Consider the following 26,493-nt stretch of genomic DNA (forward strand, 5'->3'; position numbering starts at 1 on the left):
TAAGTCAATTAGCAGGGGAGTTTGAAGTCAGTGTTGAACAAACTTCCAGTAGAAGTGGTAGAGGCAGGTTTGATACTATCATTTAAAGAAAAATTGGATAGGTATATGGACAGGAAAGGAATGGAGGGTTATGGGCTGAGTGCAGGTCGGCCGGACTAAGTGAGAGTAGCGTTCGGCATGGACTAGAAGGGCCAAGATCGCCTGTTTCTGTGCTGTAATTGTTATATGGTCACATAAGTCAATAGCATCAAAACATTTTAAGTAACATTTGGATATTAAACACACAGCACATATTTTCCCCGTATAAATATATAAAATCATTGCAACACACCAATATCGCTGAATCAGTGGGAGCCCTGGGCTTGTTTCCCTGCAACAACACGGTCCTATTGAGGGGTGATGGGAGACAGCGATTCTCGAAGGGAGTTCCTGATGTCCAGTCTATTCTGCAATTTAGTTTTCGTTGCATTCGTTGCAGAAAACTCCGCTTCGCAGAAAAATATTGGATATGAAAGCAATGTTTTCAGTGCTTTCGTGGCTATCTCAGGATATTTAGCCTTGACTTTGATCCAAAATGCCTACAGAGATGTTATGTCAAACATACTTTTCAGCCCGTCGTCATTTGCAAGCTCGAGGAGTTGATAACCTTCCCGCGCTGACATGGATGATGCGTGGGTAATGACCTCGCATGCATAATGGCTGATCAGTGGCCGTGACAGGGAATGAGGAAAGGTGCAGCTGACTCATATTGCTTCCTCGCAGCCCAGTAGCGCATGCTCTACGGCCCGGTACCAGTCCGCGGCCCGGTGGTTGGGGACCGCTGATATACAACCCCCTTACTAAAGAAATCGAATTCCACCATGTATGGTGGGAAAATCACCATAAAGTCAACTTGAACGCATCAACTCAGATTAGGATTAAACTAAACTTTGATTTCTGACTCTGAACGTATGTAGCAATGCGGAGGGAAAACTGTGGGTTAATTATGAGAATATACCGGGAAAGACGTTGAAATACAGACACTCACCACAGTGACAGCAGAATGACAAGGCAATGTTTGCGTGTGTGTGTTTGGAGTGTGTTTACTGAGTGCTGTCTACCTCCTCCTCTAACCCATGTCTCTTAATCCAGCCAGTCTCATAATTCATTCACATATATTTTTCTGCCTGATCTGGATGCACCTTGGAATTTGATTCAATACAAAAATCCTATCATTTCAGTCTTGTACTGCAGGGGTCCCCAACCTTTTTTGCACTGCGGACCGGTTTCATATTGACAATATTCTTGCGGACCGGCCGACGGGTGGGGGGGGGTGGGGTTGGTGTGATGGTTGCCAACGGACAAGAGTAGCATTCAAATACGTTGTGTTTACTTAAAGAAAGACTACAATGACCATGAAGCCTTGTGCGGGCACCAGTGCGCACGTGTGACTTGCGCATGCGTGCACATGCTGATTATTTTTCTACAAATCGTTTTTGGTGATTCTGTTCGGGAGGGAGGGGGGGGAGTGTTAATCACGACCAGAATATCGGTGATAAATGGCTAATACACTCAATTTCATTTCTAAAAGGGTTTATCTAACGAATTTAATATTAAACACAGCTCATATTTTCCTCACATGAATATAGCGATAAGAACAGGGGAGCTTGAAGTAAGTGTTGAACAAACTTCCAGTAGAAGTGGCAGAGGCAGGTTCGATATTATCATTTAAAGTTAAATTGGATAGGTATATGGACAGGAAAGGAATGGAGGGTTATGGGCTGAGCGCAGGTCGGTGGGACGAGGTGAGAGTAGCGTTCGGCACGGACTAGAAGGGCAGAGATGGCCTGTTTCCGTGCTGTAATTGTTATATGGTTATATAAGTCAATAGCATCATAACATTTTAAGTAACATTTGGATATTAAACACCGCGCATATTTTCCCCGTATGAACATATAAAATCATTGCAACACACCAATATCGCTGAATCAGTAGGAGCCCTGGGCTTGTTTTCCTGCAACAAGATGGTCCCATCGAGGGGTGATGGGAGACAGCGATACTCGAAGGGGGTTCCTTATGTCCAGTCTATTCTGCAATTTTGTTTTTGTTACATTCATCGCAGGGATATGTTGGAAATGGAAGCAACATTTTCAGTGCTTCCGTGGCTATCTCAGGATATTCAGCCTTGACTTTGATCCGGAATGCCGGCAGAGATGTTATGTCAAACATACTTTTCAGCCTGCCGTCATTTGCAAGCTCGAGGAGTTGATCTTCTTCCCGCGCTGACATGGATAACGCGCGGGTTATGACCTCGCGTGCGTTCAAGCTCAACAGTGGGCTTCACAGGGAATGAGGAAAGGTGCAGCTGACTCGTATCACCAAATCATATCGTTTCCTCACGGCCTGGTAGTGCATGCTCTGTGGCCCGGTACCGGTCCGCGGCCCAGTGGTTGGGGACCGCTGTTGTACTGTACATATTCTCTCACTTGCTCTGTGGGATGGAAAATTCCAGAAGTTCGTAAGCCTCAATCATCTCCATCTTAAATGGGATTCCACGATCTTTCCTCAGTCTTAAAGGGGTGAATAATAATATATCATCAAGTATAAAAAATTCATAACAAGCAATTTTTGTAAAGCAAACATGCTTATCAGTATATTAAGTTCTTGCATGTTTATAAAGTTTGACTATAATCTACAATTCAGAATTCAAACTAAAATATGACTACCTAATGTAACAATATAAGCTAATTTTTATCAATTATCTTCAGTTTCTTCACGGACCAGAGAGATTCTATGAAGGATGAATACAAGGTCTTATAATCATTCCTATAATCAATCCAGGGTCCCAACCCAGTGATAGCAGTCTGATGAGGAAAAACATTATATTGACCAATCCACAATAAATTCAACATGAATAACTGACTCATCCTTCTTTATCTGTATATTGGTGTCATTCCCAACACATCTCGTTAAAGAAAACCCCAAACTTTTCCTGAATTAACTCCTGAAATGTTTCCGTTGATGACAGATTTCAGGGTTCGAATTAAAATTGCTCATTGAAAAAATACAACTTCCCAATTAAACTTTTCAATTTTCTTAGTTACCAAGTGAACCTTCATATTTGCCCTAAGCCTCCGTTTATCAGTTTATTATCAATGAATTCCTGTGTCATGCAGAGATCATGAGCTGTGGATGTCCTACCATTTCTCTCCAATACAGTATGGTTAGGTTGAATCTTAACATTCTCTTTCACACACATTTTCCTGAAGTATGTAACAGCCAGACAAATGTTAAAGTTTACTGTTGTGAAAAACAAAGAGGAAAAACAAGGCAAAATGAACTTTGCTGAGAATTCATAAGATTGTTTCTACTGCAACAGATGCTGCCTGATTGGTGGTTGTTTCCAATATATTCTGTTTTTGTAGATGAAAGTGAGAAACAAATTTAAAGTCTATTTTCAATGTCATTAACAACTGATTGGTAAGTTGCTATTTTCAATGTTATGGTAAAAATTACTGCATGCATCTGTTTACAGCTGCCAGGAGAGAGGCGTCAGAGCAGATGCACTCCACTGGAGGCGGTGCAGTGTGACATCCAGGCTGGAGTCAGTGCTGCCCTCCAGTGTTCACTCGGCAGAAGACAAGCTGTATTGTGAACGACTGCAGATTTCAAAGGCATTCATGGGTTGGGTCTGGACTTTTTTTGCATGGCTGTATCTTACTGATGTCTTGTATGTGTTATGTGTCCTTTGTGCTGTGTGACTGTTGGCACTGTGTTTTGCACCGTGGGCCTGGAGTAACGCTGTATTCATGGATATTCATGTGAAAGGAACAAGTGTTCAATCAGTCAACATATCATCAGATTATATTTTTGTTCGTCCATCGTCAACATTGATGAGGACCTTGACACCATTATAATGGTGTCGAGACGAGCGCTTGATTTGGATTTAAGTGAGGGAGAGTTGCGCAGCGTCAGCCTCACTCTCTCTTCCCAATTCCCATCTGGATCCAGTGGCAAGACAAGAGTCAAGATGGCTGGAGATGGGACGAGGCGCAGTGGATGACCAGGCCATCTTCTGTGTCTTGTCCTGCTCTACATGTTCCACGACGCTTGCAGAGACCGCCTTCTTGACCGTTGGACCTTCCATTCGTCTCGTCCACTCAATCCGCCAGAGTCTGTCTCCACATGATGGGACAGACAACTCCCTATCTCACCGAGGGTTTGAGACCCGTAGGCTACCCTCACCTGGTTTAGTCGGTTTGTCGAAGCCATTGCCCGGGGTGTGGCCGCTGTCGCATGCAAACAGCTACGGGGAGCCACAGGTGAGAGCTGAGTGCCAGGTGGGGACCAAAGGTGGACTAACTGCCCTGAAAAGGACGCGACATGTTCCCCCACCAGAGGTGCTACCCCTCCTTGACACCCCATACACCCATCAGATTATAAGCATGAGATCAAGTGCTAACTTTTCTAGGATGCTATATTCAGTGTTACATTTAAAGAGTGCTACCTCTCTGGCTTCCAATATTATGCAGATATGCTCAATAGAGAGCTCTGTTAAAAAAAAATGCCAAGGAATCAGTGGAGTTTGACAGGTCTGTGTGGAATGAATTGCTACAATTTTTTTTTAAATTTTGAGATCAAGTTCTTGGCATCAATCAGAAAATAGAATACATTTCCAGCACAGTATCAACATCAGAAAACTACTTATCAATCTCATGTTAAAAATCTATCTTTTTTTTCCTCCATGGGATGTTAACATTACTGGCTAGATTACCTTTTAATACCCAAAACAAGTTCTTTTCATAATTGCCTCTGTCATTGTGGTGAAAATATTCCCACTATGATCTTGGCATGTAATTCCAGAATTTTAATCTAGTTGCGGTGTGAAATGATGCATTTACAAATTAGGGTGATGCAAGACATGTGGAAATTTGGAGATGGTGTCCCTTGCCTCTGTTTGTCCACGCGGTATAATTTGCAGATTAGGGAGGTGCTGTTAAAGAAACATTGATATGTAACTCCAGTAAAATTCAAAGCTGTTATTGTGCCTCAAGGAATTGAGGAAGAGGATTTTCAGAGTAGCAATTGGAATGGCACAAGTTGCTTTGTGCTAGATGGCACTGGAATTTTATTGATTCCTCATTCTTTCAACGGACAAGTTCTTCATTGTAATGTTCGGCAATGGGCAGGGAGTTCTGGGAGTCAAGAGGTGGGTCACTTACCTGAGAGTACATGGCCCCTTCCTCACTCTTACAGAGTGCGGTAGGGCAGAAACATTTAAAAAGCACTTTGACGGGTCCTTGGACAGGAAGGAAGTAGGGAATAAAGGGCTAAATTCAGGCAAATGATGTGCCTTGTGGTCAGCATGGATGAGATGGACAGAGTTTTTGTGTTTTTTCATTTTTTTTTCAAAATTTTTCAGTTTTGTGTTTTATATTCTATATTTTCACCTGATCTTTCTTGTTGCCATTCGAACAATTTGGTTTTTTTTTTGTGCGTGGGTAACTTGGGGCTTGATGTTCCTTGTTGCTTTTTGTGTAATTTGTTGTTTTGCGTGAGTGGCATTTGGGGGTTGATGTTCTTGTTGCCGTTTACACTATTTGTTTATTTATTTTGTGTGGGGTGGGGTTTGGGGTTTGCTGTTCCTTTTGCTGTCTCTATGATTTGCTGTTTTTTGAGCATGGGGGGGGGTTGACGTTCTTGTCGTTGTTTGTGCTATTTGTTTTTTCTTGCATACGTGGGGAGGGGTGATGTTTACCTTTGAACGGGCTTCATAGTTCTCCTTGCTTCATGACTGTCAGGAGAAGACTTATCTTCGAGTTGTATGATGCATACATACTTTACTAATAAATGTACTTTGAACCTTGAACCTTGAACCTTGGGAAAGGGCCATTTCTGTGCTGTATACTTTTCTAGTTCTACGAAGGATCCATACCTATCTTATACTTAACTGTTGATCACCCCTTGGTGTCACCACTAAAACTATATAATTACTTCTACATACTTACCCTAATTTTATCATAGTATCAGCTTATCCAGAGCTGAAATCCTTAAACATGTTAATGTTACACGGAGACTTAATTATACCAATAAATTCTTGGTCACTTTCTACTTCTTAAATTTATCCAAAACTCTCCTTTGCGTTCCAACTCTTACTAAGTGCCGTTGCACAAATTTTCCATATATGTGCTGCTTCTTCACCCCACTGAGATACTTCTTAAAACTTACCTCGTCAGATAAGCTGCTGGTCTTTTGGTCCAATATCTACTCACAATGGGCCTGGACTTCCCAACCTTTTCTATGCCATGGACTCCTACCCTTAACAGAGAGGTCCATGGACCCCAGGTTGGGAACCCTTGCAACAAGCTGTCAAATTTCATATGAAAACGTTCCGCTAAAGCCACTTCAGTGCTTTACAACATTAAGGATGAACAGATTCTTGCTGGTAACTTTTGAATAACTACTCTAGGTTTCTCCAAAGTAGGCCACTGACTTTGCACCCCTGATTCATTCAAAACAACAGAGCTAATATCCCAACTCACTCTATTCCATCCACTGATCTACATTGGCTTCCTGCCCAGCAATCCAAAGGGTTCCTGTTCACCCCTGATGGTCACCAATTCTCAGCTGCCTTCATCTATCTATCGTCCATTTTGTTCTTATGTGCCGTGTCATATAACGTGGGCAATCATGGTCTATCCATGACCATGATTGCTCTTGGCTCGTTTTTCCACAGAAGTGGTTTGCCATTGCCTTCTTTACAAGACAGGTGACTCTAGCCATTATCAATACTCTTCGGAGTTTGACTGCTTGGTGTCAGTGGTCGCATAACCAGGACTTGTGAAATGCACCTTCTGCTCATACGACCATCCGCCACCTGCTCCCATGGTTTTGCATGACCCTGATTGGACAGCTAAGCAGGTGCCACACCTTGCCCAAGGGTGACCTGTAGTCTAGTGGAGGGAAGGAGTGTCTTATGCCTCCTTTGGAAGAGATATATCTCCACACTGACACCGACTATCTACACACACAAAAATTCCCTTCCTAGATCACTCAACATGGCAACACAGTGGTGCACCAAGAAGAGTGGTCAAAGACCTTCATTCGGTCATAAGCAGATACAGGGTCATCAGATGACTGACCCCTCATAATTGCTCGTGAGATTTATGTAGGGTTAGTATCTAGCATCACTTTATGTGTGTACAATCAGATAATGTATATAATGGAATCTTATGTATTTACATTTATTGTGTTTTAATGCTTATTGTGTTCTTTTTTAATGCTGCATCAGATCTGGAGAATGAATCATTTCGTTCTCCTTTACACTTGTATACTGAAGAATAATATTAAACAATCTTGAATCTTGAATGGGTAGTTGCAAATCAGTGGGCCAAAATTAATGACATTGCCTCTGTTTCTCCCTTCTCAGAAATGTCCAGTTTTTTTTTTACCACCTAATGTCTTATGTGGTTTGGTGTCAAATTCTGCTTAATAATCACCCATGAATTCCTTTCTGATAATGCTTCCTGTTGAATGACCAGGATGAGAAAAATTACTGTTTTTTTCAGGGTTAAAAGCATTTAAAATTGTTATTCGTGTGCAGATGAAAACCAATAATAGTTCTACGATTAAATAGCTGAGCTAGTAAGTCATTACCCTATGTGGCATAGAGGGTTCGCTCTCTGAATGAAAGTTCCAGCAAAACTGGATAAATGTAGACCATGGTTACCATGGCAATGCAGGTGTTGAAGGACAGTGAAGGACAAAACAACTATCACTACAGGTTGCACAGACATTTAAAATAGAGATTGTCTACTGAGCATGTGCATTTCTTTTTGATAATTGTCTTCCCCTAAAGTAGGGGTTTCCAGCCCAGGGTCCACCGACTCCTCAGTGAATGGTGGGGGCCCATGGCATAAAAAAGTTTGGGAAACCCTTCCCTAAAGGCATTAGATTCTTGCTTAAGTGCATTTCATCAGCAGCTGTTGGCCTCTGCACCTTGTCCGAGAGTCATTATTCACATGCGATTGTCAACAGTAAAAAACTGGGATGCTATAAAATTACAGATGCTTTGCAGATGAACCCAAACCCAAATACGTAATCACACTTGGGTTATACTCCGATAATTCTTTTCCAGAGAAAATAAAACAAAAAAAAGTGCTGTAACACTAAACAGATCAGGCGGCATCTGTGGAAGGAGACAGACAGTAATTGTTTCAGTTCAAAGACACTGCCTGAGAACCTGAAATATTAGCTCCGTTTCTCTTTTCACAAATGCTGCCCAGGTTGCAGATGCACTCATTGCCTGCAATTATTTGATTATAACTCTTTGTGAAATGTATCTTTTTTTAAAGCAACTAACTCAGTGCAAACGGAGATCTTAACTGCTTTCAGCAGATGAGGAATTTGAGAACCCTATGTGCAAGCACTTAGGGTCACAACACCTGCAGAGTGGAAACAGGAATTCACTCTCACTGAGAAACAGAAAACAAAGGAAAATATTAAACCTGGAATTATATTTGCATATAACTTTTCATATTCAGTCATGCGCTGTCTAGAGCTGCGGTGTCCAACCCGGGGTCCATGGACCCCTTGCTTAATGGTACTTGTTCATGGCATAAAAAAATTTGGGAACCCCTGACCTAGAGAAAAAAAAGTATTGCCACAGCATGATTCCCAGCATGTGCCTGGCCTGGAATGCTTCATACTTTGCTAGTAAATTGCACATCTCACACTGCAGAAGCATTATGAAGTGGGAGGGTGAGGAACCAGAGGTCGTGGTACATATAGGTACCAATGACATAGGTAGGAAAAGGGATGAGGTCCTGAAAGGAGAAAATAGGGAGCTAGGAAGGGAGTTGAGAAAAAGGACCGCAAAGGTAGTAATCTCGGGATTACTGCCTGTGCCACGCAACAGTGAGAGTAGGAATGCGATGAGGTGGAGGATAAATGCGTGGCTGAGGGATTGGAGCAGGGGGCAGGGATTCAAGTTTTTGGATCATTGGGACCTCTTTTGGCGCAGGCGTGACCTGTATAAAAAGGACGGGTTACACTTGAATCCTAGGGGGACCAATATCCTGGCAGGGAGATTAGCGGGGGCTACTGAGGTGACTTTAAACTAGAATGGTTGGGGGGTGGGAATCAAATTAAAGAGGCTAGGCGTGAGGAGGTTAGTTCACAACAGGGGGATGGGAACCAGTGCAGAGAGACAGAGGGGTGTAAAGTGAGCGTAGAAGCAAAAAGTACTAAGGAGAAGAGTAAAAGTGGCAGGCCGACAAATCCAGGGCAAGCATTAAAAAGGGCCACTTTTCAACATAATTGCATAAGGGCTAAGAGAGTTGTAAAAAAGCGCCTGAAGGCTTTGTGTGTCAATGCAAGGAGCATTCGTAATAAGGTGGATGAATTGAAAGTGCAGATTGTTATTAATGATTATGATATAGTTGGAATCACAGAGACATGGCTCCAGGGTGACCAGGGATGGGAGCTCAACGTTCAGGGATATTCAATATTCAGGAGGGATAGACATGAAGGAAGGGGAGGTGGGGTGGCGTTGCTGGTTAAAGGAGAGATTAACGCAATAGAAAGGAAGGACATAAGTCGGGAGGATGTGGAATCGAAATGGGTAGAGCTGCGTAACACTAAGGGGCAGAAGACGCTGGTGGGAGTTGTGTACAGGCCACCTACCAGTAGTAGTGAGGTCGGAGATGGTATTAAACAGGAAATTAGAAATGTGTGCAATAAAGGAACAGCAGTTATAATGGGTGACTTCAATCTACATGTAGATTGGGTGAACCAAATTGGTAAAGGTGCTGAGGAAGAGGATTTCTTGGAATGTATGCGGGATGGTTTTTTGAACCAACATGTCGAGGAACCAACTAGAGAGCAGGCTATTCTGGACTGGGTTTTGAGCAATGAGGAAAGGTTAATTAGCAATCTTGTCGTGAGAGGCCTCTTGGGTAAGAGTGACCATAATATGGTGGAATTCTTCATTAAGATGGAGAGTGACATAGTTAATTCAGAAACAAAGGTTCTGAACTTAAAGAGGGGTAACTTTGAAGGTATGAGACGTGAATTAGCTAAGATAGACTGGCAAATGACACTTAAAGGATTGACGGTGGATATGCAATGGCAAGCATTTAAAGGTTGCATGGATGAACTACAACAATTGTTCATCCCAGTTTGGCAAAAGAATAAATCAAGGAAGGTAGTGCACCCGTGGCTGACAAGAGAAATTAGGGATAGTATCAATTCCAAAGAAGAAGCATACAAATTAGCCAGAGAAAGTGGCTCACCTGAGGACTGGGAGAAATTCAGAGTTCAGCAGAGGAGGACAAAGGGCTTAATTAGGAAGGGGAAAAAAGATTATGAGAGAAAACTGGCAGGGAACATAAAAACGGACTGTAAAAGCTTTTATAGATATGTAAAAAGGAAAAGACTGCAAATGTAGGTCCCCTGCAGACAGAAATAGGTGAATTGATTATGGGGAGCAAGGACATGGCAGACCAATTGAATAATTACTTTGGTTCTGTCTTCACTAAGGAGGACATAAATAATCTTCCAGAAATAGTAGGGGACAGAGGGTCCAGTGAGATGGAGGAACTGAGCAAAATACATGTTAGTAGGGAAGTGGTGTTAGGTAAATTGAAGGGATTGAAGGCAGATAAATCCCCAGGGCCAGATGGTCTGCATCCTGGAGTGCTTAAGGAAGTAGCCCAAGAAATAGTGGATGCATTAGTGATAATTTTTCAAAACTCGTTAGATTCTGGACTAGTTCCTGAGGATTGGAGGGTGGCTAATGTAACTCCACTTTTTAAAAAAGGAGGGAGAGAGAAACCAGGGAATTATAGACCGGTTAGCCTAACATCGGTGGTGGGGAAACTGCTGGAGTCAGTTATCAAGGATGTGATAACAGCACATTTGGAAAGTGGTGAAATGATCGAACAAAGTCAGCATGGATTTGTGAAAGGAAGATCATGTCTGACGAATCTCATAGAATTTTTTGAGGATGTAACTAGTAGAGTGGATAGGGGAGAACCAGTGGATGTGGTATATTTGGATTTTCAAAAGGCTTTTGACAAGGTCCCACACAGGAGATTAGTGTGCAAACTTAAAGCACACGGTATTGGGGGTAAGGTATTGGTGTGGGTGGAGAATTGGTTAGCAGACAGGAAGCAAAGAGTGGGAATAAACGGGACCTTTTCAGAATGGCAGGCGGTGACTAGTGGGGTACCGCAAGGCTCAGTGCTGGGACGCCAGTTGTTTACAATATATATTAATGACTTGGATGAGGGAATTAAATGCAGCATCTCCAAGTTTGCGGATGACACGAAGCTGAGTGGCAGTGTTAGCTGTGAGGAGGATGCTAAGAGGATGCAGGGTGACTTGGATAGGTTGGGTGAGTGGGCAAATTCATGGCAGATGCAATTTAATGTGGATAAATGTGAAGTTATCCACTTTGGTGGCAAAAATAGGAAAACAGATTATTATCTGAATAGTGGCCGATTAGGAAAAGGGGAGGTGCAACGAGACCTGGGTGTCATTATACACCAGTCATTGAAAGTGGGCATGCAGGTACAGCAGGCGGTGAAAAAGGCGAATGGTATGCTGGCATTTATAGCGAGAGGATTCGAGTACAGGAGCAGGGAGGTACTACTGCAGTTGTACAAGGCCTTGGTGAGACCACACCTGGAGTATTGTGTGCAGTTTTGGTCCCCTAATCTGAGGAAAGACATCCTTGCCATAGAGGGAGTACAAAGAAGGTTCACCAGATTGATTCCTGGGACGGCAGGACTTTCATATGAAGAAAGACTGGATGAACTGGGCTTGTACTCGTTGGAATTTAGAAGATTGAGGGGGGATCTGATTGAAACGTATAAAATCCTAAAGGGATTGGACAGGCTAGATGCAGGAAGATTGTTCCCGATGTTGGGGAAGTCCAGAACGAGGGGCCACGGTTTGAGGATAGAGGGGAAGCCTTTTAGGACCGAGATTAGGAAAAACTTCTTCACACAGAGAGTGGTGAATCTGTGGAATTCTCTGCCACAGGAAACAGTTGAGGCCAGTTCATTGGCTATATTTAAGAGGGTGTTAGATATGGCCCTTGTGGCTACGGGGATCAGGGGGTATGGAGGGAAGGCTGGGGCGGGGTTCTGAGCTGGATGATCAGCCATGATCATAATAAATGGCGGTGCAGGCTCGAAGGGCCGAATGGCCTACTCCTGCACCTATTTTCTATGTTTCTATTATAGTGAAAAGTGTACACAGTAGCAATCAATTGCATAACACAAATTGCAGCAGAACATCAAAATAGTTTCTTTAAAAGTGACAATCTAGTACCTTCAAAAACTGACTTGAAAGTAAAATCTACTTAAAAGCAAGGAAGGCATCTTCCCCTGTCCTTTTCAGTTCTGAAGAGGGGTTTTGGCCCAAAACATCAAATGTTTATTCATTTCCATGGATGCTACCGGTCTGCTGAGTTCCTCCAGCATTTTGTGTGTGTTGGTAAGTATCAGAGCTATCATTTTCAAATGAAACTTACTTACTGCCTGGTACACCACTGGTGTTTAGGGCAGCAATGAAGGTCCTTCATCTCTGATGATGTTCAGGGCTTCCTTCATCATTGTTGGGCACGTGGCCAAGTGGTTAAGGCGTTCATCTAGTGATCTGAAGGTCGCTAGTTCGAGCCTCAGCTGTGGCAGCGTGTTTGTGTCCTTGAGCAAGGCACTTAACCACACATTGCTCTAGTGTCTGTGTGAGGACTGGTGCCCCACACAGACTTCCAATCTGTGCCTTGTAAGGCATGAAAATGCCCGACGCAGGCCTCTCATGGACTGAGTTTACGTTCCCTCCCCTCCCCTCCCTCCCCCTTCATTATTGTTAGCATGTTTTTGGGGGTTAGGACATATAGCAAGTAGCTTCAGAAACTAACTTCAGCCACCAGTCCTCAAATCTGAATATGGACCGGCGATGAAATTTAAAATGCAGCTCTGGACAATGGGTTCTTAAGAGTTCTGAACCACAGCTAGACAATGTTAATTTAAAATTCATTTTGGATATCAGTAATGTGGGTGCAAAGAGGGAGGTGTGAAAGTTTTCTGTAGTTCAAAGGAAGCATTGTAAATGTAGAATTGTCCTTTGATCGTTAGCATATAAAATGCTATGTAGTGCTGGGTCGTGCAGGCCTTTTCCTCTGAAAGGCTCTCAACATGATGTCTGCTGTGTCTCATTTTGTCGAATAAAAGACTACTTTCATATCTACCAGCTACGTCTCTCCAGTGACTTTGTTCGCACGTCAACAACTATGTCAGTAGCTTGTACTCAGTTTTTACTACTGCCAGTCATGAAAATCCTGGGTGGAGAATCGGGAATACTGATGCACGGAGATGTAGAAGAATCCTTCGTTGCTGTTTCCATGACAATTTTGTCTCAGTAGTCAGGGTTGTGAGCCCTCAGTTGAATGCCTGAACCCAGAGGACTGGTGGACCACTCTTAATCCATCCTCTACCCTTTGACTTGTATGGGATGGGTGACCCTACTGAAAGCTCTGATTCCAGCCACTATGGGTTTCCATGTCACTGAGGCACGCAAGTGGATTAAGTACCATACCTGCACCTACACCTCTTCCCTCACTACCATTCAGGGACCCAAACAGTCCTTCCAGGTGAGGTGGCACTTCACCTTTGAGACCGTTGGCGTCACGTACTGTTTCCAGTTCTCGAGATGTGGCCTTCTGTATATTGGTGAGACGCTTTCACCAAGCACCTACGCTCTGTCCACCAGGAAAAGCAGGTTCTCCTGGTGGCCACCCATTTTGATTCTACTTCCCATTCCCATTCTGGCATGTCAGTCTAGGGTCTTCTCTACTGCTGCAATGAGGCCCCCCTCAAGTTGGAGGAACAACAGCTTATATTCTGTCTGGGTAGTCTCCAACCTGATGACATGAATATCGATTTCTCAAACTTCTGGTAATTGCCCCCCCCCCCACCCTTCGCCATTCCTGTTTTCCTCTCTCACATCATCTCTTTAAATGCCCATCACATCTCTCTGGTGCTCCTCCCCCTTTCTTTTCTTCCATGGTCTTTTACCCTCTACTATCAGATTCCACCTTCTCCAGCCCTGTATCTCTTCCACCTATCAGCTTCTCAGCCTTTATTTCACCCCTCCCCCTCTCCCGGTTTCACCCTTCACCTACCACCTTGCCCTTCTTCCTCCCCTCCTCCCACCTTCTTGCTCTGACTTCTCATCTTTTTTTTTAATGTCCTGAAGAAGGGTCTCGGCCCCAAACATCAACTGTTTACTATTTTCCTTAGAGGCTGCCTGGCCTGCTGAGTTCCTCCTGCAGTTCTTGTGTGTCACTTGGATTTCCAGTGTCTGCAGATATTCTTACCTTTAAGCCTCCAAACCCGAGAAGATTGTGGTCCTCTTGGAGGCTTTCAAATGAAAGTCATCAGCGAAATGAACATTCCAAACAGACATGTCAGAACAAGATCCTAGTTCCTGTCCTGAACTCAGAAGGATCTGTGTCTATATCAAGTCAGGTAAAATCCTAAGTCCTCCACCTCAATTAAGAGTCAGATATTTCTTTACATAAAATATTCTCTTTTTTTGGGATCTCAGCACCACTGGCAAAGGCTGCATTTCTTATTCATTCTATGTTGCCCTTGAAATGATTTGCTTGCTAAGCTGTGCAAGAATCAGACCAGCCCTTGGCCAGCTCAGAGGAGGTTAGCAGATTTCCTCTCCTCTTAAATAGCTGTAACAATCATATAGTTTGTTTGTCTATTTATTTGTTTAGAAGTACAGCACATTAACAGGCCCTTCTGGTCCACTGAGCCTGTGCCGCCCATGTGACCAATTAACCTGCTCACCAATATGTCTTTGGAATGTGGAGGGAACACCACACAGCCACAGGGAGAATGTAAAAACTCCTTACAGATAGACAGCGTCACAATTGAATCCAAGTCACTAGTGCTGTAATAATGTTACGTTAACTGCTATACTATATGCCACTAACTGAAGTTAAATTCCAGAAATTAAGTGCCTGAATTACTAACTTACCACCTTCATCATTACACGCACCATAACCTTGACCATGGTTAGATAAGGTCCTGGAAAGAGTCAATTCCCAACAAGTGGAATAATCATTTTGTGAAAAGCGTCTCCAATATTGATGAGAAAACCATGACTACAGAATTTTCTGAGACAACTTTGATTTTTAAAATTCCATATATTTGCCTTCTCTTCCAGATCTACCTTTCGATATTCAGTAATGCCTTTGATTTTGGCTGCACAACTCATTTTTCACAATCTCTCCTGCCTTCCACTCAATGACAGACATATCTTTTGTTCTCTCCTTCCTGCCTTCTCTACATATTAAAACTATGTTTACCCTAACTTTTCTTTGTCCTGTTGGAAAGTCATCATCTCAAGAGTTAACTGTTTCTCTCTACCAGTGCAGCTGATCCCCTTTTACCTGTTCCTGACGTCCAGAATTTTGCATTTGGATCATACTTTCTCGTTGCTAACTTTCCACATAAATTACCTGGAAAGTAACTTAAATAGAAGTATCTCTGAATTGCTCTTTCCTGGTATTTCAAAACACATTGAAGCGCTGCACCAGAAACTGGGAAGAGAAAGATATGCAGTGTTTTCATTGTGTGCAATGCCCAGCCTGCAATGGGGAAGAATGGAGAACTTTTAACATTACTGGGGGGTGGCACGGTGAATTGAGGATTACAGGGAAAGAGAAGTAATGGCCAATATCCAATCACAATGTGTAGCACTTTACAGAGTAAGAGGGGGAAGTTTCAATGCGCTCACTAGTTCCAGAAATAACCTGCAGTCAAAGAGGGCATTGAATATTTTTGAAGAATACTCAACAAGATCCAAATGAATTTTGCAAATTGTGGGTCATATCCAAACACATACATTTCTGGAACCTGTATATTAATTATACAGCCCTCCTTACAAGATGCCTTTTGACAGTATACAAACAAGAGAAAATCTGCAGGTGCTGGAAATCTGAGCAACACACACAAATTGCTAGAGGAACTCAGCAGGCCAGGCAGCATCAATGGAAAAAAGTCGAGGTTTTGGGCTAAAACTCTTCAGCATTCCTCCAGCACTTTTTGTGTTGCTTTGGCAGTACACACGTGACTTCATTTTGACTATATCTAGTAACGTGTTTATTTATTTATTGCTTGTTGAGATGCAGTGCGAAATAGGCTCTTCCAGCCCTTCCAGCCCAGCAATCCCCTGATTTAATCTGATCCATGACCAATTAACCTACAGACCGGTATAGCTTTGGACTGTGGGTGGAAACCAGAGCAAGTGGAGGAAACCACACGGTCACAGGGAGAACGAATAAACTCCTACAGGCGGCAGCGGGAATTGAACCCGGGTCGCCTGTACTATAAAGCATTGCGCTAAGCAGTACGCTACCATGCAGCGGATGTCCATGCCTACTCTTTATAACTAACTGATAAACATCATGAAAGATTTTACGAGATTAGCCCGTAGAATGCAAAGCTGGTTTTATATTCCAGGCTTCAGAAACTTCAAAATTAAGCACACATTGTTTTGAAACATGTTTTAACTTTGATTTTCACATTTTGAAATTCAAAGTTGCTAGGCAAGGTCCATGGTGTTGCTGTCCAAGCAACCAATGAGACATTTGCATCTTCCTCTCATGGATAGGTCACAAAGACAGAAGGATATTGAACATCCTGCAAGAGAGCACTATAAAATATACATCTTTCCAACATCTAATAATTAGATATCTCAGTATAATGTATTTGTACAATTGGAAGCACAAGTGATCATATCATAAATTCAAATTTACTGTTTCATTTTACATTTGCAATGACATATGAATAATTACTAAAAATGAATAGTTGCTCCAAATGGCTATTACAATTTAAGACACTTCTAGATCAAAATGTTCAACGAACACATCAAAAATTAAGTTATTTAGTATTAAACCACATTACAATTCTCAGAAATAAAACTATAACGTGCTGAGTGGCTCTGGAAATGTGGCACCGGAACTAAATGAATTAAAATCTCTTTCATAGTTTCTTGGCTGCTTACAAAACTTGTCAACCAGTCCCAACTGATTCTATCGCTATCAAGATTTGTTAATTTGCATTCAAAAATGTCATTCGCTCATCTTCAAGGTACAAACTAAAAAGATCTATCACATCTATTCATACAAAAAATCACTCTGATAAATATAGGGGGCTTCAGCTACTTCACTGCTTTCTGATGTGACATGGAAACAAGTGGCACCTCCTTTCACGCGGTACCTCTGAAAGGAGACAGAAATAGAAAAAGATAATTTTCTTCAGAGAAATTGTTCTCCTAGATTCCAGGGGTAAGTTTATAAAAGAAGCCCATTCACGAGAGATGATAATGCATAGATTGAAGGACCTTATTGACGGGTGACTATATATCTGGTGTTTATCGTAGCAAGTATATGAAGAACTTCACACAAATTTTGTCAAATCAATTTCACCACTTGCCTGCACATGTCTATGATGAAGCAAAATAACAGGCTCATCATCTGTCATATCTGTATAGATGGATATAATATTAACCAACAACAAAATTATTTGCAGCATCTGAGTTAAAGTCTGTTATTTGCAATTAGTATTGAGGGAAAGAGGATTGCAATAAACCCTACTTCTGAGGCAGAAAGAAATATTTTGAATGGAGGTTAAGTGTAAGTGTAAATCATCAAACAATTGCACTAAGAACCATTTCCTGCTGATTTATAATTCTTAAGTATCTGACCCCAGAATGCAAAATTTGAAGGATTTTGAGGTACAGAAGTGCCACTGTTAGAACATTCATAAACTATAATAAATATTTAAAATTATTTGTTACCTTATAATTCTGATGTGCTTCAAAGTTAGAAAGTGGTGTATTGCATACAGTAGAAAATTGCATCACATTCACACTTCCGTAGACAAATCCTTAATCATAAACACAAGGAAATCTGCAGATGCTGGAAATTCAAGCAACACACACAAAATGATGGTGGAACGCAGCAGGCCAGGCAGCATCTCTAGGAAGAAGTACAGTGGACATTTCGGTCTCAATCTCGTGTCTATATTGTATACATATTCGGATAATAAATGTACTTTGAATTTTCAAGTCAAGTGAAGTTTATTATCATTTAACTACATAGATGTATATAACCATATAATGTATATAGAAACAAGAAATCGTTTCTTCAAACCAGGCCAGGGTGAAAAGCACAGTAGTACACTGAACACATACAATACATGATAGCTTATGAAGATATGGATAAAATCTACAGATGAATCACAAATAAATAACAAACTAAAGTGCATAAATTAAATATTGTAAGATACGGAACAGATTAACCAGTGACACTTCGAACACGATACGGCTGGGAGTTCAGAAGCCTAATGGTCTGGGGGAAGAAACTGTTTCTCATCCTGACTATTCTTATTTTAATGCATCCGAGTCTCCTGCCTGATGGTAGAAAGTCAAAGAGGATGCTGGATGGATGGGTGGGATCCTTAGTAATGAGGGCCCTGCGTATACAGCGCTCCTGATAAATGTTCCCGATGGGTGGTAGGGGAACCCCTATGATCCCATCAGCTGTTCTCACAGTCCTTTGTACAGGCTTCTAGTCTGATGCTCGACTGCTCCCATACCAGACAGAGACGCAACTTGTCAGGATGCTCTCAATGGTGCTCCTGGAAAATGCTATTAAGATTGGGGTGTGGAAGCCTTATTTGCCTCAATCTTCTTAGGAAATGGAGGTGATATTAGGGACCAGGTGATGTGATCCATGATGTGAACTCTCAGGAACATTGTACACTTAACTCTCTCTACGGAGGGGCCATGTATTTGCTGAGGGGGATGGCTTGTCTGCAACTCCCTGAAGTCCACAATGACTTCCTTTGTCTTCTCCATGTTCAGGCTTTGTTGTCTTATTGAAAACTTAAACTTTTACATAGCTTGACAGAATGGATGGACCCATGTTGTTCATCTTCGTAGTCAACGTCAACATAAAAAGTCAGCCATTCTGCACTGCAATAAGTTTTAAAAAACCTTACCAAAGGGGGCAGTGTAATCTTGGATTTTTTTTAACTCAAAAGGACTGTGGATATTTAAGCAGATATTGCAAGACTTTTGGGTATTTAGTCAATTGTGAAATACAGGATTAGTGAAGTAGAAGATGTGGAATTACCTGCTGAACGGCAGAGCAGGAACAAGGAGCTGAAGGACCCATTTCTACTTCCAGTTCTTGTATGCTTGAGTTCAGTCAAATTGTGTATTCAGCTGTTTTTGGAATCACAGGGTGAATCGAATGGGATTATGACTAGCTTGTGCGATGGTCGGGGTCTCACAACATGATAAGTAAAAGAAATGTAAGTATATCAGAACTAGATTACAGTCCCCTCAAATCCACAACACAAGCTCATAATATGTAGTATCAACTGAACAGTAGTGAGGTCATTATGTAAACAGTAATAGTAATCCAGAGACCTCAAATGACAATCCAAGGCAGATGAGCAATTTAAATTCAATTACTTAAGCAATCCAATAATCTCACATCAGTGCGATGAGCATCAAACTACCAACTGGCCTAAGAATCTTTGGTTCATTGATGTCCTTTAAGGCTAGGAAATCTTCCATCTCAAACAAGTCCAGTCTCTCAACCACATGGTTGATATAAAAATCTTGAAATAAGGAGCTATTAGTGTGATCAAAAAATTATAGATTACAAGGAATTTCTGCAATCCACAATTAACAAAAGTTCCTGTCAGAAACACTTGAAAACATGGAAACAACAGGAATTCTGCAGATGCTGGAAATTCAAGCAACACACATCAAAGTTGCTGGTGAACGCAGCAGGCCAGGCAGCATCTATAGGAAGAGGCGCAGTCGACGTTCAGGACGAAGGGTCTCAGCCTGAAACGTCGACTGCGCCTCTCCCTATAGATGCTGCCTGGCCTGCTGCGTTCACCAGCAACTTTGATGTGTGTTGCTTGAAAACATGGAAATGTAGCTTTCAGCTTTACAGGATCAAGACCGCCACCTCCTGGTAATCATATGAAATTACAATGTTCATAAGTTTAGCTGGGCTATGCAAAGGGATAATTTATTTTATGCATTCACTTTGAACCATGTTATTTTATTCACAAACAAATCAATCAACTACCATAACTTTTAAGCCGGTGACACAATTACTGTAAATGTTAAGAACATGTTAAATCTTTAGCCTTACAGTAGTGAATCTCTGGAGCTCATTGCTGTGGATGGTTATGTCATTGAGTGTATTTAAAGAGGTTCTTGATCAGTATCTGTGTCAAAGGGTACGGGGAGAAGGTGGGAGAATGGAGTTGAGAGATAATAAATCAGCCATGATGGAATGGTGGAATAGACTTGATGGCCGAAAGATCTAACCCTGCTCTTATGTCTTATATTTTCCTAAACCTGGGCCGACCATCACATATGTATCTATTTTTAGCAACATCTGGTGGACAGGAACATAAACAGTATCTGATCACTTTACAATCTCAAACGCTTGATGGCGATGTTCTAAATCTATAGAAGTCCATCTAAGTTTCTTTATTTACCTTTGTCAGGATCTTGGCAGTGCTGAGAAAGCCAGCATTCATTGTGCATCCCTTTTCACCCTAGAGAAAGGGGTGGCAAGTGATCTTCTCAAACTCCTTAGTCTGGATGATGATACATCCTCAGTGCTGCTTAGGAATGAGTTTCAGAAGCAAGGACAATGGATAAATGGAGATAGGATTCCATAAGGGATGGGCCAAGGTGTGCACATATACTATACCAGCTAATGATAACAGATTTCTTACCCCAAAGGATATAGTGAACTAGATGGATTTTGACAACAATTCAGGAGCAGTTTTGTGCTATCAAGGTTCAAAGTACATTTATTATCAAAGTATGTAGGCAGTGTACAACCCGGTGTATGCAGTTTTTCCACAGACAGCCATGAAACAAAGAAAGAAAACCATGGAACCCATTCTAAGAAAAAAAGTCAACCCCCCCCCATGCACAAATGGCAAAAAAAAGCGAAAAACACAGACAGCAAATCACAAATCATCAGTACTCAGACTAGTTTTTGTTTCCAAATTCATATAATTAAACAAATTTAAATTCTACAGTTGCTGCAGTAGATTTGAGATTACCGTATTTCAAGATTGTTAGTCCAAGTCTTTGGATAGTTAATCTGGGAGTTTAATTTCTACACTATCACCATATCCTGGGAACAACCAATCAGATCAGGATTGGGCATTAAACCTGGGCTGAATGCCCCGTAATTTGTGATTCATTACTGTGAAAACAAAACTTATTACTTGTTTCCTTTCAAACAAAATAACATGCTCATCAATGAACATAATTGACCCAAGCAAGTTATTCATAATGCCCAAAATACAAAGAAAATAAAAGCTGAATGGACAATTCTGAACATAACATTATAGTCAAAAGCATCTTCTTCAATCTACTATCACTGTTATGGATGCAGTCATGTGATGTCTCTTTTAGGTAAGAGACACATTTTACATTCTGTTAAAAAAAATTAGGGCATGTTTTCAGGATTTTTAAAAATATTGTGGATATGTATTAATAGGTACAGATGCAGGCAAGTAATTTTTTATACCAATAATTATGAATATTATCACTGCTGGTACTTTTCTTGTTGTGGGTATTTTTATAACTGCTTTTGGCATTCCATTGTAACTTCAAAAGTCTGCATGTCTTCAATTGTGTGAGTGCATTCTTTTATCTCCCTACTCCAGTTAGCTTCCAGATTGTGTGTCATCATGCTTGACCAGATATTAGACCAAAAGTTCATTATCTCTGTGTTTGTTGGTAATTCTGTGCTGTGGTTTCTGACATTTTATTGCATTGAATTTAGTTTCAAAATCCTTGTATAAACATTCTTCATTCTCCTCTTAAACTGGTAATTCTGTTTTCTTTGTCTGGCGCATTTCATGTATCTATTTAGTCTGGTTTTGTGTGCACTAATGTAGCATATCTATTAATTCTAGAAATGTTTTTGTTAGATTAATCATATCTTGTATTGGACCTTATATTATTGTCGGATCCAACAATTCCACCCCTGCCCCGATTCTAAATCACACACTTAGAATCATTACATCTGAAAATTCAGAGGAAACGAAACTTGTGGTATCTATCGAACATTAAGTAGAAAATAATCAAAAGTACTTTGGTTATGAAATATCAAAGGGCATATATTCTTCAAAGTATTCATAAAATTATGTCATGGTCAGGAGGACTAGTAGGCACACTTACATGAGTTTGAACTAGAGTATTTTATTGATGATTACCTTTAAACAAGTAAACAAGAAGTAAATTATGCAAAGACATATTAGTATGAATAATATGATTTGCCAGGTACAACATTCCTTACCTATAACTGCTCATGTTCCCCCCTTAACTGCTAACAGAAGATCTAATGACATATGATTTTGTAGGACCATCTTATGTATGGAGACTGTGACGAAACAGGGTTACAAGGAGTACACATAGATTAAGATGTTAACTGTCCTGTGCTGGCACCAGTGGGATCAACAGTTGATCTGCCACCTGTCTTCAGGAGAAAGAGAGATAAGGAAGACAATGGAGCAGCATTTGGAAATGGTAATGAAGAGACGGGAGAGTTTAACGGAAGGAGACACGGTCTGAGAGCTGTCAAGATCGGCTCCTTTTTTGAACCCTGAACTGTTTGAAGTGTGATGGACAGGCGATACCCCAGCAGGGGGATAAAAAGGGACAGGTTCGCTAAGGTAACACACACGACACCACGAGGTAACGAGACCCTGGAAGCGGTGCGTCTCCCACAAGTCGGTGGGAATTTTGGAGGGCTGATCGTAGGACCAAGCCATAGACGCACAGGGTGGAAAGGTACGTTCGGCGGGAACCTGGCGTGTGTCCGCCCTTGCCTGGATGCCAGGTTCACTGCAGAGGAACGATCGTATCTGAAACGGAGGGGTCACAGTCGGTGACCTCAGAAGACATTACAAAGGGCTCGCCTGAAAGCTGACTGTGAGGAATATCGAAGGTCTGTTTGGAATCCGATTTGAATATTCATTCGCTCTCTCTCTCTCTCTCTCTCTCTCTCCCACGGCAGTGATTACTGTGAACTGAACTGAACTCAATTGAACTGAACTTTGCGTCACTTTGAAACTGGTCGTTTACCCCTAGACGAGGATAGAGCTTGATTGATCGATCCTATTATCCTAAATCTGTGTACATGTGTGTTTATTCATTGCTAACCTGTTGCATTTATATCCTTACTATTAGAGTACTGTGTTGCTTATTTCTTTAATAAAACTTTCTTAGTTCCAGTAATCCAGACTCCAACTGAGTGATCCATTTCTGCTGGTTTGGCAACCCAGTTACGGGGTACGTAACAAGACCATTTCCGTTGTTACCTTTTGCAAGGCTTCAGCCGTGACATTGCTTACTCTGTCTAAGGCTGCAGCGACATTTTTAATCCCTCTCACGCCTTGCAACACTAAAATGGGAACAAAATTGTTGCAAAATGATCTTCTAAAATGTTTCATTTACTTCTAGATTCGGGAGGGAAGGTAAGGCGTGTATATGTCTCAGGGCAAGAAAAAATCATATCAAATATGTGGAAGAGAGGTGGAAGCTCCATCTCCACACATTATGGAGATATTATTCCATGAAATTAGGCCATTTCTTATTACTTGACAGGAGCTTTGTTGATTTGTAATATTTCTGATTGTCAATTATACAAGTACAATATACATTATGAGTCATCTCAACTGGCATAGTATGAAGAGGGAAAATTGGTAAAAATATAGCAACTAATAGTACAAGTTGAGCACCCTATCTGAAAATCCAAACTCTGAAATACTGATGTTTTTGAGCACTGATATGACGTCACAAATGGAAAATTCCAGTAAGCGCTGGGAAAGTTCCCAGACAACGTGCAGGTCTCTGCACACCCCAGACAATTCTGAGTGACCACACATATGTAATGAACGGAAGTTAATGAAAAATAGAAAAGCACTGCATAAAGTGAAAAATGAGCATCTCAATTGTAGATTGAAAGAGTGGATTTGCCAGCATCGGAGTGAACATATGCCGCTTAACGGTACACTGATCATGAACCAAATGCAGACCTAGCACAATGAACTGAAGATTGTGAAGATTCAGCAGGGTGGTTGCGGAATTTTAAAAAAAGGTACAGCATTATATTTTAAAATATTTAAAAACTATTACAGAAAAAACGTCTGGTGATATCAAAACAGAAAATAAATTCATTGAAGCGGTTGCCAAGATTGAGGCTGATGAAAATTTACCAGCATAACAAATCTGCAATGCTGATTGTTTTTATACCCTTATGTAATAAATAACCACCACCACCGCTGCCACATATACATGTCCCACCTGCAACAGAGCTTGTGGGTCCAGGATAGGACTGCATGGTCATCAAAGATCTCACCGTTAAAGGAGTGGACGTCGTCATTGGATTTCGATGACAACCGAAGAGAGAGAGAGAGACAGAATAAATAAAAGTAAAATACAAATACAATGTACAGTAACCCTTTAATCAAAACATGACACCGTAGGTGAAGACTAAAAGCCTGCTGTTATTTGTTGTTTGTTGTTGTTCACCAGCTGATTCAGCTATTCTCCTGATTCTGCTGTGTTGCTTCTGTTACTCTGAACACACTATATTTTCAACATATTAATGGTATGTAATAATTATTGCTGTTAAGCACATGATTGTGGTAGCTTTTCTGCTGCTCCAGAATTTCTCTTCTGGCATATCATGTACCCTTTAAATGTTTGTCGAGTTGTGCCCTGAACTTTGGATTCCACCACACATTAGGATTAAGGTTAGGGTTAGAGAATCTGTCAATCATCTTTTCCACTCTGATGTGTCCTAGGGTGTGTATCTGCTGTGCCAGATAAGAAAGCAATTTAGTTAGAGCTACTAGTCTATGACTAGTGCTTGATCACTGTTTAACTTCCCACCATTCTCCATCCAGAACCACTTTCTCTGTTTAGAACAATGAGCTTGCATCTCTTGAATATCTTGTATGTACATCTGTGACACAGAATTCAAGTTTGTTCTCATAATTGAAGTCATCGGGTTCACTGCATATGTTCTTGGTACTTCTTTTATTTCTTTTACTCCTTCCCGTGCCGTCTTTTTTGCACCTTCATCCATCAATGTATTCCCATGGTTTTCCAGTCATTTTCACATTTTATTCCAGCAACATCTGATCAGTTGTATCAGTTGGCCAATTTTGATTGGGGTTCCTACCGCCATATGAAATCCTCTTTGTCTCCATAAATTTCCCAAAATCATGAACAATTCCAAAAGCATATTGAGAATCAGTGTAGATATTAGCTGATCTTCCTTCTGCCAACTCTCAGGCTTCAATCTAAGCTTTTAGTTCTGCCTATTGCGCAGACGTAGCAGGAGCCATGTTCCTGATGCCAGCACCAAAGACAACAATTTAAATTCCCCTTTCAATAATTGAGGAACCAGAAGTATATAGAATCGGATCTTTGGCTATTAATAATCAACAGGATGCTATCGGTCTCCACATTCTTGAGTTAAGACTGGGATCATATGTTTCTCATTGACAGACAAGGTAAATGGTCTACCTACATCAGGGATTCTTAATGCCAGTGCAGTACACAACGTCACGGTTAAAGTTTGAAACACTCTCAGTTGTTCTTCCTTAAGAGTCACAGGGTTGTCTGAGTGCTTACTGTCCTTCAGCAGATTGTTGAGTGGTTTCAACTTTCGTCCTGTGTGTCTTCACTCCCTTGGTCTTTATTGGCCCATGTTGTGCCATAGCTATCAATCATCTTTCATCACTATCATCCTCATTTGAGTCACTAGATGCCGCTGTACAGTCCATGTCATGCCCATCTTGTAATACTTCAGAATTCAGATGTTGTTCCTTTCTTTGAGGACTGTCCAATGTAGGCAGTAAATATCCAGAGTTCAGATGGAGGAGACTGTTTTATGTGGACTGCAATTCCTTGGGACAAACTTCAGCTGTTTCCTAGTGCAGACCATCATCAGTAACATCACTAGCAGCGTCACTCGAAGCGTTAGTAAGCAGAACTATACCCTTGAAGTTGCGGCTTTGCTTTCTTAGATTGTTTCAGATTGTTTCTAAGCCCCAAATAATGCACTTTGATTGAATTACCATGTTGCTCATTCACTCATTCGATTAATGCAAAGATTTGCTCGATGAGTCCACTCTCAAGTTAGAAGAGTAACACCTTATATTTTGTCTGAGCAGCCTCCAACCTGATGGCATGAACATCGATTTCTTGAACTTCCGGTAATGAGCACACCTCCCCCCCCCCTTCACTATTCCCATTTCCCTCTTTCACCTTATCTCCTTCCCTTCTCATCGCCTCCCTCTGGTTCTCCTCCTCCTTTTCTTTCTTCCATGGCCTTCTGTCCTCCCCTATCAGATTCCC

The 26,493-nt window shown here is 41.4% G+C and overlaps 1 long non-coding RNA gene across 1 annotated transcript; it reads right to left on the bottom strand.

The window, feature by feature from the left end:
• Positions 1-1,500: 1,500 nt before the first annotated feature.
• On the bottom strand, positions 1,501-24,554 carry LOC134356934 (uncharacterized). Its single transcript, XR_010020470.1, has 4 exons — positions 24,430-24,554; positions 19,202-19,356; positions 17,863-18,043; positions 1,501-2,549 (listed from the first exon to the last, which is right to left on the bottom strand). It is a non-coding gene; the product is annotated as an uncharacterized LOC134356934 (long non-coding RNA).
• Positions 24,555-26,493: the final 1,939 nt, after the last annotated feature.

The sequence above is a fragment of the Mobula hypostoma genome, chromosome 15 (genome assembly GCF_963921235.1).
Source record: "Mobula hypostoma chromosome 15, sMobHyp1.1, whole genome shotgun sequence".
Taxonomy (NCBI): Eukaryota; Metazoa; Chordata; class Chondrichthyes; order Myliobatiformes; family Myliobatidae; genus Mobula; species Mobula hypostoma.